The 14,861-nt window shown below is 35.5% G+C and overlaps 1 protein-coding gene across 7 annotated transcripts in view; it reads right to left on the bottom strand.

The window, feature by feature from the left end:
• ATP8A2 (ATPase phospholipid transporting 8A2) overlaps positions 1-14,861 on the bottom strand; it is a 702,047-nt gene that overhangs the window by 573,342 nt on the left and 113,844 nt on the right. Inside the window, exon 2 of one of the 7 annotated variants that reach the window (XM_031960777.1) lies at positions 7,476-7,565. The exons of the other annotated variants lie outside the window; for them this stretch is intronic. The gene's annotated coding sequence lies outside the window, so the exon portion shown is untranslated. The remainder of the gene's footprint in view (positions 1-7,475; positions 7,566-14,861) is intronic. 7 annotated transcript variants of the gene reach the window in all.

Raw genomic sequence — 14,861 nt, 5'->3', positions numbered from 1 at the left:
TTCTTGCCCATTCTTCCCTCTTCAGTATTCTGGGTATATTTGTAGGAAAGTGTGCCCCTGGGATTAGGAGAAAATAATTTGGAATTAGACTAGTTGCTAACCATTTGAGTAAATATCTTTATCAGAGCTCTAAGTCTACTGGCTTTTTTGTTTTGTATTTATTTAGAGACTGGGACATTCTCTCACACCCATGCTAGAAGTATAGTGGCTACTGACAATCTGTTCAATCAATCAATAAAAAATTATTCTGTTAATGTTCAGTCATGTCTGAGTCTTCGTCATCCCACTTGGGATTTTCTGCCAAAGATACTGGAATGGTTAGCCACTTCCTTCTCCAACTCATTTTACAGATGAGGAAACTGAGGCAAACAGTGTGAAATGATTTGCCCAGGGTCATAAGCTACTAAGTATCTCAGGCTGGTTTTGAACCCAGATCTTACTGATTCCAGGCCCTGAACTCTATCTACTGTGCCCCCTTGCTGCCCTTACAGGGCACTTATTATGTGGCTGATAGGCACAGTGCTAAGCACTGGGAATCTAAGTCTGAAAAAACAAAGATAATCTCTGCCCTAGAAGAATTTACAAATGAATGAGAGAAAACAATAAACAAAAGCTAAAAAGCAAGTGAGGGAAGGAGATGAAGTGTGTGAGAAGGAGAAGGTTCATAAGTTCTAATATAGTGTAGTCCCCTGAGAAATGAGGTTTATGCCACCCTTGTCTCAGAAAGGCAGTGATGAGGTGGAGTAGTAAACCCATTACAGATCTACAAAGAAGCTTTGTCTAGCTCCGTTTCCAAACAAGGACTGTTCACCTGTCTTTAGACAGGTTTTTCCATTTTCTTTACATCCTCATCTGTGTATAATGTCCCCTCAGAGAGACTGGCAAAAGCCCCTCTCCAGAGGCTCATTCATATTCTTTCATTCATAGGGTAGACACTCAATATCTTAGCCCCACTGCAGTTCAAAACTTCTGAGGGGACAAGGATTTGGGTGGGTGCCACCAAACTGAACCTACTGAGGACTGTTAAGGGAAAGCATACCAGCCTGGGCTTAAAAATTAGGGTTTAACAGGATAGTCACCCAAGTTGCCCATAAAATCTTTGAAGTGGTATCAGCTATCCCTCTGGGGGCCCAACTGGCTAGCAAAAATGTGAACTGGTCACATAAACTCTGAGGGGACATCATACATATATGAGGATGTAAAGAAAATGGAAAAACCCTATGTGAGTTTAGGGAAACCATCTTCTCTGTCACTCCAAGAAGGAAAGTAATCTTAAAGGTCAAAGAAATGGAACCTGCAAGGTTGTGCTGGACCTATTTCAAATGGAAGTCTCTACTTTAGTCACCTCATCTAGGGTGACCAAAAGGCAAATCCAAAATTAAAACACTTCCCTCCCCCAAATCACCTGACACAATTCAATGAAAAAGCAAAGTAAAGGAACAGGCTCAACTTTGCCCTATAACTGTGTATAATTGTGTGTGTGTGTATAACTACTTCACAACTGCCCATCTTGATTTACTGCCCTCTAGTCAATAGACCAAGGGAGGAGGAAATTACTCTTCAGAAGGTTTTTATGATCTCTGGGCTGAAAAATTTCCCATCAGGGACTGTTTACCTCTGTAGAATATAAATTGGAAAGCAGAAATTATTATTTCTGTATATCTCCAGCTCCTAACATAATGCCTATCTCATGTAAGACACTTAATAAATGCTTGTTGCTTAACTGAAATCTAGAATATTTTTTCTCTGAACTTTTATTAATTTCTCCTGCTATACCATCCTAATCTAGATGCACATTATCTCTTAATTATACTCTTAAGCCTCCTGGTTGACCTTGCTCATCCAGGTTCAGTGTTCCACTATTATGCACACCACTGCCAGACCCAGCTCAAACTACCTTAAACTTAAACTATTCTGCCTGGCTTTTGAATCCTTCCACAACTCAACCCTATCATCTCACTCTTATTTCCATATATTGTATCTTCTCAAGTTCAGATAGACTGAATATTCTGTACACATCATACTCATTCACAATTAACATAATTTCACTGTTATTTTACCTGCTGTGCTTGTAATCCCAACACCTAAATCCCTTTTCTTCTCTATTTCCTACTTAGAAAGGTTTTATTTTCCAAGCCCCAATCTTTTCTAGTCAATCAACTAGAATTTAAGGCCCTATTATATAACAGGCACTATGCTAAATTCTAGAATACAAAGAGAAGAAAAAAAAATAATCCTTTCTCCTTACTTCTTACTTCCCAGTCTAAAGGGAAAGATATGGAAACAACTATGTAAAAACAAAATAAATATAAGGTAACTTGGATTTACTATCAGAGAAAAGATCGGGAAAGGATTCTTACCGAAGATGGAACCTGAGTTGACATTTCAAGGAAGCCAAGGAAGCCAGGATGTGAAGATGAGGAGCTAGACAGTTCTAGAAATGACAAGCAATCAGTGAAAATGCCTATGTTGCAAGATGGAGTGTCATGTGTAAGAAACAGCAAGGAAGACAATATCTTTAGATTAAAGGATACAAGGGGGTAAGAAGTAAGAAGGTCCAGACCATGAAAGTCCATGAAAGCCAGAGTATTTTATATTTGATCTGGGAGGGAGTCACTTAAATTGAATGAAGGGGGGAAACATGTGATATGATCAAACTGGCATTACAGAAAACCAAGTTGACAAGTGAATGGAGGATGTACCAGATTAGGAAGATTCGAGGCAGGAGGGTCTAATGCAATAGTCGGGGTGTGAGGTGATGAGGGCCTGCACCAAAGTACTGTACCTTCAGCATTAAAGTAGAGAGGGAAGTGTATGAGAGGTCTGAAGGCAAAAACCACAGTTCTCAGCCACTAATTAGATATGGGTAAAAGAAAGAAAAAAATAAATAATTGAGATGGTATGATCCTTAACTGTAAGAGGGAAGTTTGGAGGAAGGGAAGGGATTGAGGGAAGAGAAAATTAGTTTAGTTTTGGGCATGTTCTGTTTAAGTCTTCTACAATTTGAGATGCTTACAAGAGGTAGTTGGGGATACAAGACTAGAAATTCAGAGCTACACACAAATGGATCTGAGGATCATCTAGCGAAATGATATAGAGGGAGGGCAAAGTCTGGATTTGTTAATAAATTCTTTCCCTTCTCTCACATGAACATTAAATTTACTTTTCTTCATTCTCTCCCTCTCTTCCGGTCCCCTACCCCATGACAAAGCAGTCGGTCCCATAAGATAACCCATAATTAGTGAGAACTGGAAGAAGATCTGGTAATGGAGACTGAGGAGTAGTCACTCAAGTATGTGGAGAACTAGGAGAAAGCAGTGTCACAAAAAGTTAGAGAGAAGAGGCTAATCAACAGTGTCAAAGGATGGAGAGAGAAAGCAGGAAGATGAAAATTGAAAAAAGGCCATATACTGGTAATTAAAACAACATCAATGACTTTGGAGATAGTAATTTCAACTGAATCATGAGTTTGTAAACTAAACTACAATAAGTTAAGAGTGAGAGACAATGAAATGGAAGCACCAATTATAGAAGACCTTCTTTAGGAGTCTAGCTAGAAAAGAGAAAAGCTACAGGATAAAACCTATCCGGAATGGATGGATGAAGTAAGGTGTTTTGGTTGTTTGTTTTTGTTTTTTGTTTTTTTTAATATGGAGAAGACATGAATATGTTTCCAAGTACTGGTGAAATAATCAATAGACTGGGAAATTTCTACTGAAGCTTTCCCTGACTACTTTAGTCCTTAACTCCAGTTTTTCTAAAAACAGCATCAAACTGTTAGTAATTAACTGCCCCACTTTATCTTTTAATTATAAACTCCATGAAAGCACAAATCAGATTTTACAAAGTAAGCTGTAAGAAGAAAGATCCAAGATCATCTGGAGGAAGAAACAGGGGCTTAATACCCCATTAACCTACAATGCCCCACAGTGAATGAGGCTAGCATCCCTGAGTGAAATTTGTCAGTGATCAGGCTACTGCTCCGTGATTTCTGCAGCGCTGACCCATTATGTCCCAGACCTCTTGGGAGGAAAGTAGGTATCCCCATTTGGGTTGACTAAGAAGGGGTACAAAGTCTATCATCTTCCTTGCCTTTGGGAACCAGTATAGTGCCAAAGAAAGACTGCTGGATCTAGGGTCACTTAATTTTTTTATGTCTCAAGTTCCTCAATTATAAAATGAAAGGATTGTACTACATAACCTCAAAAGGTTCTTTAGCAATCTAGGATTTTATGAAAGTGAATGGAATACAGTAATAATTTATGTTCTTTCATGTTTAAGATAGTGAGTTATGAAAACTGTAATAAATAATTAATTTTACTTAGATATTATGAAAGAAAATTATTTGGGTGGGTTATATGTGAATGAAACTGACAGCTTATTACAGTTTTTATAACTCACAATATTAAAAATTGAAAAGTGAGTGGCATTTGTCGTTATTGTTAAAAAGGGAAGAGGATAAGGATTATTACTATATAAAATTTGGAAAATCAATAGAGTAGGAGCTTGATAAATGTATTTATTGGCATCTGGAAAATTTAAAAAAAAAACATAGTAAGAAGGAAGAAAGAAGAATAGTCACAGAAAAAGAACTATGAGAGAGCAAATGAACTGCCAGTATATATTATATTCAGGAGTATAAAATATATGCACATTTCACTAATACTCCCCCTTCTACTTTCCCCATCTTCCTCTTCACTAAAAAAAGATCTTCTGTACTTCTTTCCTGTGAGATAATTTACCTTATTCTACTTCTCCCTTTTATCTTCTCACCACGTACTCCTCTTTCCTCACCCTTTAATTTTTCTTTTTTTTTTTTTAAAGATATCATCCCATCATATTCAACCCACACCCATATCCTCTCTCTATATAGTCTTAACTGTCCCAAGAATGATAAAGTTCTTAAGCTTTAGAAGTATATTCTTATGTAGGAATGCAAATAGTTTAACTTTATGGAATCCCTTATAATTTCTCTTTCCTGTTTATTTTTTTTATGCTTCTCTCTCTACTCTCATATTTGAAAATCAAATTTTCTATCTGGTATTTTCATGAGGAATTATACCCAGTTTTGATGGATAGGGGATTCTTGGTTGTTATCCTAGCTCCTTTGCCTTCTGGAATATCATATTTCTAAGCCCTTCGCTCCTTTAATGTGGAAGCAGCTAAATCTTCTGTGATTCTGACTATAGCTCCATGATAATTCCAACAACCAGTCTTCAAGTTCTAGCTATTCTACACCCACAACATCCTTTGCATCTATTCCCTTCTCTTTAACTAATAATACTGCCACAAATCTAGATCGGGCCTTTATTATCCATTCCTTGGACTACTGCAATAGCTACCTAAATGTTTTGTCTCCCTGCATCTAAGTCTCTATTCTCCTCAAGCATCCTTCACATAATTATTCAAGAAATCTAACAAATACAGAATGGGATTTAGAACCCTAAAAAGTCATCTTTTTCAAAGCCTTCATTTTACATCAAACTTAAGCACTGGGAGATTGATCTAAGGTCACACAACTCGTAGGAAGCAGAACCAAATTTACTCTAAATCTGGAATTCTTTTTCTATACCTCATGACCTTTAAGCCTTAGCATATTATTTTACAGAGCCCAAGTCTTCTGTTTCTCCCTATTGCCAATAAGAAAAAAAAATCAACTCCATAGACTAGTGTTTCAGGCTTTTTACAATCAGAATGCAACTTCATTTTTAAAATGTATATACTATTATTCCCTTTTACATATACTACACTCTACCCCAAATAGATAATTGCTAATTGTCCTCAACTTACATTCCATTTCCTGCCTCTGTTTATTCATAAAGGCTATTTCTCATATAAAGAAGGTATTCCTTCCTGATCTCTGGTTTTCAGATTTTTCTTTAATACTCTATTGATACTCCCCTTCCACAAAACCTTCCCCTAAATTAAAGTACTGTTATTTCTCCAATTTTCCTAGAGCCCTATGTCTAAGTCCTTTTTCTGCCCCCATAACACTCTACCTTGGATGACATTTACCTTTGAATGAGCTATCCTCTCCAACAGAGCTTCTTGTAAGGGAAAGCTTGTAAGCTTCTTGAAGAAGTGGACTGAATTTTTACATTTATGCTGCTAGGGGCTGGTAAACTGCCTCTCACATGGTAGGTATTTAATAAATATGTATTTGATTTGAATACTTACTAAATTCTTATGGTCTAGTTGTGATTTCATTGGTGAAGGGAATTTCCATTTGAGTAAGCTCTTTTAATCAATTCAAATTGGTATTTGATCTGAAATTTATAGTCAGAGTTATCTGGACTGAGAGATTTAAGCAATATAGCCAGGGTCACATGAATAATATATGTCACAAGCATGAGTATGTTGGAACCAGTTCTAATCAGTTCAGAAGTATTATTTTTCCATATTATGTAATTTACACCAAGAAAATACTACCAATCAGAGCTTAATTTATTGTTTTATTGATCATCTAGATTTAATAAATAATGAAGAAATTGTTAACGTCTCTGATAAAAAAATTATTCAGACTGATCTTAAAAATATATCCTCCATTCAATTTTTCCCCCTTTGGAGAATCAAACGTCAAACATTTTCTAGCATATCCTTGATTACAAGGGAAATTGAAATTCATGAATTCTTGACTCAAAAGGATGGCTTGCTATCTTCCCATTTATATACCAACACCTAAATGATTTGACATGAGTGTTAATTTAGCAGATTAAGAAAACTCAGTTAAAAATCTCAAAATACAGTTCAGAAACAAAAAAGCAAACAAACAAGCAAATTAAAACTCAACATTTTTTTCAAAGTTCAGTGATTGTTTATTAAGAAAGCTTAGCTAGCATGTAAACGTAACAAAATACTAATGAGTATGATGAGAGAAAAAAAGGAACAAGCATTAGTATAGTGTTTACTATATGCTAAGCACTGTTAAGTATCATTTGATACAACAATCCTGATTTATCCCACATCCTCAACCAATGGAACCTGATATTCCTCTGGCCTCAAAAGAGCATTTGGAGAAGAGTGTCAAGGATGATTATTTTTCCTTAACCTACCAAAGGCTTTAAACTGCCGAGTGTTGTGCAAATGTAAAACATCACAGTAATTCTAGCTTTAGTATGAAAAGCAAGCTTTAAAACCCTCACATACTTCAACTTCCCCTAACTCCATATTTCCAGATACTGCAACTGTGCCATTTTCACCCCAGGATTCTAAGGAAATAATGACTGGCAAAACAAAAAGTTGCTATTGAAGGAACATGATTTCATTTTGTTGCAGAAATGACAAAGCTGGTCTCCTGTCCTTTTCTGAGGGCCATGGGGAGAGAGAAAGAAAGGAGAGACAAGAAACAGAGACAGGACATTCAGAATATTGTGTTCTTGCATATAGCAAGCATCCAAATATATGTTGACAGGCTCCTACTTTTTTAAAAATTAAATTTCGAAAATGGATTTTCATCACTGAAGCCTGATACTTACAGATTCAAGCTTCAAAACTCACAGGTTTCCATGGTTCCATGAATGTCAGTGGTGTTGGGGTTACCAGTTAATGTCTACCATCGCTAGAACCTAATAATTACATGAAACACTCAGTTACCAGAACAGAAATGAAGTCAGGTATATGGGTAGCTAAGAAATAATTAACATGTAATTTCTCAAAGTCAGGTTTAGGCAGAAGGACAGGAATTCAGCTAAACAGGTCTCAGTTTCATAGATAGTTATTAAAAGCAAGACAGGGTTAAAAAAAAAAAGTTCCAAATTCAAATTGATAGAAATTAAATCAGAAAAAGTTAGCAACAGTCAGATGGTAATATGTACTTTTGCTACCAGAACAGGAATAAATATGCTATACCTTGGTGGTTACATCTGGAAGAGGAAGGGGTAAAACTTCAGAGGTCAGTTCTGACATTTAATAAAGGAGTAAAGAAATGTAGAGGTAAATCAAGGCACCAAGTATATATTTCCCAAGATAGTAACCTAGTATGTTATCCTGGGATTGCTTACTGAACTTTTACTATGAGCTCCTAGGGTACTAGTTAGGCAGGTAATGATAATAATAATAAAAATAGCTAACACTTGTATAGCCCTTACTACTTGCTAAGAACTATGCTAAGTGCAAGCTCAATCTTGAAACACAGGTCCAAAGGGAACCATTTGAATAAAGTCAACTTTTTAACCATATTTATATTTAACACTGATAGGCATAAATGAATACACTTATTTAGTACCTACTGTTAGGCTGATTTCCTATCCACTTATATTCCCAGTAAAGGACAGAGGAAATATATGTTCAAGGAAGTTATGACATAGTAATAGAACAAAATAAACACACTTGAAAAGACAACCATAACTCAATAGTCATTCTAATCCCAGCTAGAAGGAATCCTTATACCCACACCTGACAAATGATTATTTGCCCAGAGACCTTCAAAAATAGAGAAGCCTTCCACTTAGCCAAGAAAATGCACTGCACTTTGAGAGAACTCTAGTGGTTAGAAAGTTATCCATTATCTCCAGTCAAAAACTACCTCAATAACCATCTATTGCTCTAATTTCTGCTATTGTTAGTCAAGCAGAACATATCTCCTTCCTTTTTCCAGATGATAGGGATGGGTCAGAGCCAAAGGTCTACTCAAAACTGCATACCCAGCTAAGAAATGTGGAGCAATAAGACCCTTATCTATTGCTTCTTTTTGTCCTCTGCAACAAACAAAACAAAGCAAACAAACTGAAAAAACTCCTGTCTGATCCACAATACATTGCAAAGACTTTGGTTTCCTTATCTGGATGAAAAAACTTCCCGGCTTCTTCCTTATCTCTTATAATTTACAATCTTGTAGACTGTTAACCTGCTAGCTAAGTCCCAAATTTTCAGTATATAAAGATCTTCCCAAACTTATTTCAAATTGCTAGACTCTCTTTACAGAGTAGTTCATCAATCAACAATGGTGTAAATAAACTTTTTTGTGACTTTTAAGAGAATCTCTCTAAATTCTTTCAAACTATGAACTCTTTATTCTCTATTCTCACATATTTCAAAAGCCCTTGAAAAACCTGAAAACAGCAATCATATACTCAGTTCCCTACTCCTACCACTAGTCAAGTCTTCTCTTTTCTAGGCTAAATTTCCCATTGCTATCCACGTTCATAGGAGCAACTTCTTTCCAGTTCAAATTCAAAAACCAAATTTTAATAGTATAATCTCAGATATTCTGAAAGTTTTCACCAGATCGTAGAGTAAAAAGCTAAATAAATTACACATGAAAGAATTGTATAGAAAAACTACACTGTGTTTTTTCCACAAGAACCATCATTCTGTTGCTTCTATGGCAGAGCAAGATGCAAGTAATAAAAGCACAAATACAATACTTATTTGGGGAAAAAAAAGATGAATCTATTTAAATATTCTATTAATGGTATTACTGCTAATGCTCAATCCATTAGTGATCACTACTCAACTTCTGCCAAGCTTATTGCTATGACTAGGCTTTCAAATTATGTCCATAGGGTGATGGGATAAAGTCTCAAAAGTGCTAAGTCAGGGCTGTCACTTAAAGGCTGTATCATCATAGTTTCAGCCCTTATCAGAAAACTTAGCCTTTGCCATGGAGCACAAAACATCCTGGAAAAGGTGCAATAACATAATTAATGATCCACTTCTCTGAAGGTCAACATAAATCATGGAACAAACACAGACCTGCCTCCATCAGGCAATTCCTCCTCAGGAGATTCAGACAAGGAAGAAGTACCCTTCCCAAGTCACATTCATTTATCGACACCAGGCTTAGTTAGCTTGAACTCCCCTCCTCAAATATCCTGGCTAATTTAACCCCTACAAAGGTACAGAGTGCCATTTTCTAAGCAAATAATGACCCTCTACTTTTTCTCCAAACTTAGCACTGACTGAGCCGGCCACCATCTCCTATCATGCTTTTGCTTGTCCCTCTTAATAATTCTAAAATTTTAAATGATATTTTGCATCCTGATTATGCCATAAAAATTTATTTAAATAGACTTTTAGTCAAAGAGATGGTTAAAAAAAAGTGGGGAAGGTGGAGAAGCTTTTACAAAAAGGCCCTGAAAATCTTTAATTGCCATTTGAGAAAATCCTCCCTGTTGCTTCTTCCTCATTCACATACACCCAAAATACTATGAGTCAACTGATACTGATAGAAAAGAGAAAATAAAGGTCAGTGCAGCTTTCAAATCTGTAGTGTTCTTTTTCTAAAATATGATGGTTCTCTGGGAGCAGGTTTCTCAGGGAGCTTCTGGAGGCAGCCCTAGTTTCAGTTGAGTGTAATAATTACCTCAAATACAGCCAGGAGTAAAATCCAATCTTTTATTGTCTCTCCCAAAATTTCCCAGTTAGCTTTCTTTGGTTCCGAGAGCTCTAGTTGCTAGTCTTTTGCCTCTGCCAGCTTCTGCCTCTACCTCAACTCCGACTCCTGGCTTCTCAATCCCCTCAACTGACTGACTGATTGAAGCTCTAAGAGCTTCTTATATATGACTCCTCCTCTGAGAGAGTGGGATTGTGGGTTTCTGACTTGTGAATCTCCCGAACTTGTGAACTAATGTGTGAGCTAATGTGTGAACTCTCAAAGGTGTAAACATAAGCATTGTTTCTATCAATTCTAGTGACTTAACACCTTGCTTCAAGTTCTGGCTCTTAACACAAATTTACCGTCCTAAACAAAAATACACCTTAACTACACTGTCCTTATTATGTAAGAAAAGTTGAAAATACAAATATTGACATCTTAGATCAGTTATCTTATGTCAAAACTGAAGCTTATCAGGCCTCTCTTGCTGTAGATTCTGCCTTTAATTGACAGTATTTATGGTCAATTTCTCCAATGCTGACAAGATGCAATTCTATTTAAAAGGATAGTCCTTTGGATTTCCTCCAGTAGACAATGTGAGGACTTGAAGGTAACATAGTGGAACAAAGACTGAACTTGGAGCCAAGAAAGATCTATGTTTGAATCCTCCATTCGATTTTGAATTCAGTTCTAGAGCATGTAGAAAAACTAGTCCAAATAGTCAACTAAAAATTAATTGAAATAATTTCTTCAAACTTGAAGGATATAAAAATAAATCAGTACAAATCTGTAGCATTTCTACAAAATACTAGTCAAACAAACAGAAAAAGAAAAATACACTTAAATGTACTACAGAAAGTATAAAATACTTAGAAACTCTATCTTTTAAAAAGCACATGAGAACAATAGAAATATAATAAATAATTTTATGTAAATATAAACTTAGGGGCAAGGTAGGTGGCTCAGTGGAGAGTGTACCAGCCCTGAAGTCAGGAGAACCTGAATTCAAATCTGGCCTAAGACACTTAATATTTCCTATCTGTGTGACCCTGGGCAAGTCATTAACCCTAATTGCCTCAGGAAAAAAAATCAGGTATGGAGAAAGATAGACATGGAATGTTATACGTACTTTTAAATGTGTTCATTGAATTATAAATTTCCCATTTTATTTTGTTATAAGAGACTTCTTGCAAAGTGGGAATAATCTGTGTTTTTAATGTAAAGAAAATGTCACAAAAACTTTCTAAAAATAAATTTTGCATTCAGCACTTAATTTAATCCCAGGTAAAATCAGTAAATCGGTAAAATCGGTAAATCAGTAAAACACTTTTTATTTGTAAAATGTGGATTAAAACATTTTCTAAAAATTCTTGATAGGGTTTTTGAAAAGTTCAAATAAGAATATATATAAAACACTTTGTAATTGTAACCCTTAAAGCACTGTGTAAATTTCAATTATTACTATTATCTCATACTACCATGATTATCATCAAATGGCCACAAACTAAACTAGTTTGGTTTTCAAATTTACAAATCTCTTTCTTCTAAGGAAATGTTGTTCATCCCTACAGCTGTCTATCAGATTCCCTCCCAAGAAACATGCACCTGGACATAGCCTTCTAATTTCAGCTTGCTCTTTCACTTTAAAAAAAAAAAAAAATTCCTAGTATTGTCAAAATAATAGGATGATTCAGGGAATAAAGCCAAGATGGCAGAAAAAAGGCAGGGACTTTGCTCTCCCAAATTTCCCTTCAAACATTTTAAAATAGTAACTCAAAATGAATTCTGAAATGGCAGAATCAACAAAGAAATAGAGTAAAAAAATCTCCAGCCTAAAACAACTGAAAAGATCGGTGTAAAAGTCTGTTGTACCAAGATGAAAGTAGAGCACAATTCTGCACGGGCAATTCCCTGGCAAGGCAGCAGTAGGCCTTTGGGGCAACTGAATCAGTAGCACAGCATCTGTACCTCTCAGCCTACAAAATAACCCATCAGAAGAAGGTTACAGAGATTCCTTTTATGGCACAAGGCACAAGATGCTGTTGCATTGTCCATATACAGATTTGAGTCTCAGTCCCAGGAAGAAGAAGAGCACCAGCACACCAGAATTGTTGATGACAGGGGAGTGAGGACCCTGGTCATAATTCCAGGGCAGAAAAGAGTGCTTGTGGTCACTCACAGACCAGAACACAGGCCAAAAGTAAACATTTCAGATCATACCATCTTGGAAGAACTGAAAATTTACAGATCCTCAGAACTAGCTCTCAGAACAGTTGCACAAAAAAACCCTGAAGTTTTAAGACAGATTCCTTAGCGTGCTGAAAGTAGAGCCCAACTTTAACATCAAATTAAAAGTCAAGAAAGAGGCTAGAAAAATAAGCAAACAAAAAAAAATCCTAACTATAAAAAGTTGTTTTGGTAACAGAGAAAATCAAAACACAAGATTCAGAAGACAACAAAATCAAAACAGCTACAGCCAAAGCCTCAAAAAAAAAAAAAAAAAAAAAAAAAAAAAAAAAAGTTGGTTTCAGGATTGTAAAGAATTTCTGGAAGGCCTCAAAAAGAATTTTTAAAACTCAAAATGAAAGAGGTAGAAGAAAAATTGGAAAATGATAATAATGAAAGCATCAACAACTTGGTAAAGTAAACATAAAAATACTGAAAATAATACATTAAAAATAGAATTCATCTAATAATAACAGACACAAAAATGCATATGAAAGAACTTCAAAAGTAGACTTAGCCACCTGGGGAAAAAGGCACAAAAATTCAATGAATAAAATGAACTTAAAAAAAAAATAGAATTACCCAAATGAAAGAGATGGTACAAACTTTCATTGAAGAAAATAATTCCTTAAAAATCAGAATTGGGAAAGCAGAAGCTAATGACATTATGACGCATCACAAAATAGTAAAACAAAATCAAGACTGAAAAAAAAATGCAATAAAATGTGAAATCACATTAGAAAAATAACTAACCTAGAAAACAGGCTAAGGAGAGATAATTTAATTTAATAATTACAGGATTATGTAAATGCCATAATCACAAAAAAGAACCTAGAAATCATCTTTCAAGAAATTATCAAGAAAAACTGTTTTGATGTACTAGAACCAGACATAATATAGAAATTGAAGAAATCCACCAACTGCCTGCTCAAAAAGATCCCAAAATGAAAGTAAACAAGATGAGGTGAGATCTTTCAAGACAGTTGTGAAAATCTAGTAAGGCTTCATCTATTTCAGAGTTTGAGTAGGCTTGAAGGTCTTTGAACATTGATTCAAGGGCATACTTAAGTCCCTTTCCTGCTATAGTCCCATGACATCATTTTCTCCCTATTTCAATCAAATATGGGCAACTATGTTCTTATTGGTCAAGTTCAACTTCTTGGGTAGTTCCTGCTTTTAGAATGTAAGACCCTCATCTAATGAGGATGAGGATCTGTGGTGGGAGGGGTGTTTGCGTTAGGGACTATTTAAGTGTAAACCCTCCCTAAAGTGCCTCCTCCCTTCAAATACCTGCTCTATGGGTGGGATGCCCGATTCTCCCAAGAACGTACAATAAACTTTTGTTTTGCTCCTAGATATCTCTCCAGCTTTTTTTTTTTTTTAGTGGTGATTGCTCACCATTTCTGAGCCACGCAAAAGCGTCAAGGACAAAATACTACAAGGAGCCAAAAAGAAATAACTCAAGTATCATGGAGCCACAGACAGAATCATATAAGATTTAGTAATATTTACAATAAAGAAATGATATTCCAAAGGGCAAAGGAACTAAGATTATAACCAAGAATCACCTACCCCACAAAAATTGAGAATAATCCTTCAGGGGAAAAAAATGAGTATTCATTGAAACAGAGGATGTCCAAGCATTACTTTTGAAAGACAAAAGCTGAATAGAAATCTGATTTTCAAATTTAAGACTCAAGAAAGATAAACAGGAAAGAAAATTATAAGGGATTCAAAACTATTTACATTTCTATGTGAGATGACACTTTCTCATTATTAAGGCAGTTAGAAATAGCATTAGACAGAAGACAGGTGTGAACTGAGTATGATAAGATAGTATCTAAAAAATAAAATTAAGGGGTTAGCAAAGAATAATATGCTGGGAGGAAATGAAAAGAAAAAGTAGAGTGGGATAAAATATCTCACAAAAGAGAGGTTTAAAAGAGTTTTTATAGTGAAGGAGAAGTTAGGGGAAGTGGCAAGGGGAGGGGAGAGCACTTAAACTTTACTCTCATTGGAACTGGCTCAAAGAGGGAATCACATATATACTCAATTGGAAACAAATGTATCTACAGAAAAGTAGGAAGGGAAAGGGATAAAAGTAGGGAAGTGATGCTGATAGAAGAAGGACCAATGGGGAAGGCAGTAATCAAAACATTTCTGCAGAATAACAGAGTCAAAGGTGAGAATAACTAGGATAAATAGAAGGGAAATAGGATGGGGGATAGGGGAATACACATTTAGTAATCATAACTAAAAATATTTTTACAGAAAGTTTCTCTAAGGCAATTTTTCTCAAATATATAGAAAACTGAGTCAA

Source organism: Sarcophilus harrisii, chromosome 3 (genome assembly GCF_902635505.1).
Source record: "Sarcophilus harrisii chromosome 3, mSarHar1.11, whole genome shotgun sequence".
NCBI classification, from domain to species: domain Eukaryota; kingdom Metazoa; phylum Chordata; class Mammalia; order Dasyuromorphia; family Dasyuridae; genus Sarcophilus; species Sarcophilus harrisii.
The sequence above is the reverse complement of the archived record's forward strand: the minus strand, read 5'-3'. Positions and strand labels throughout refer to the sequence as shown.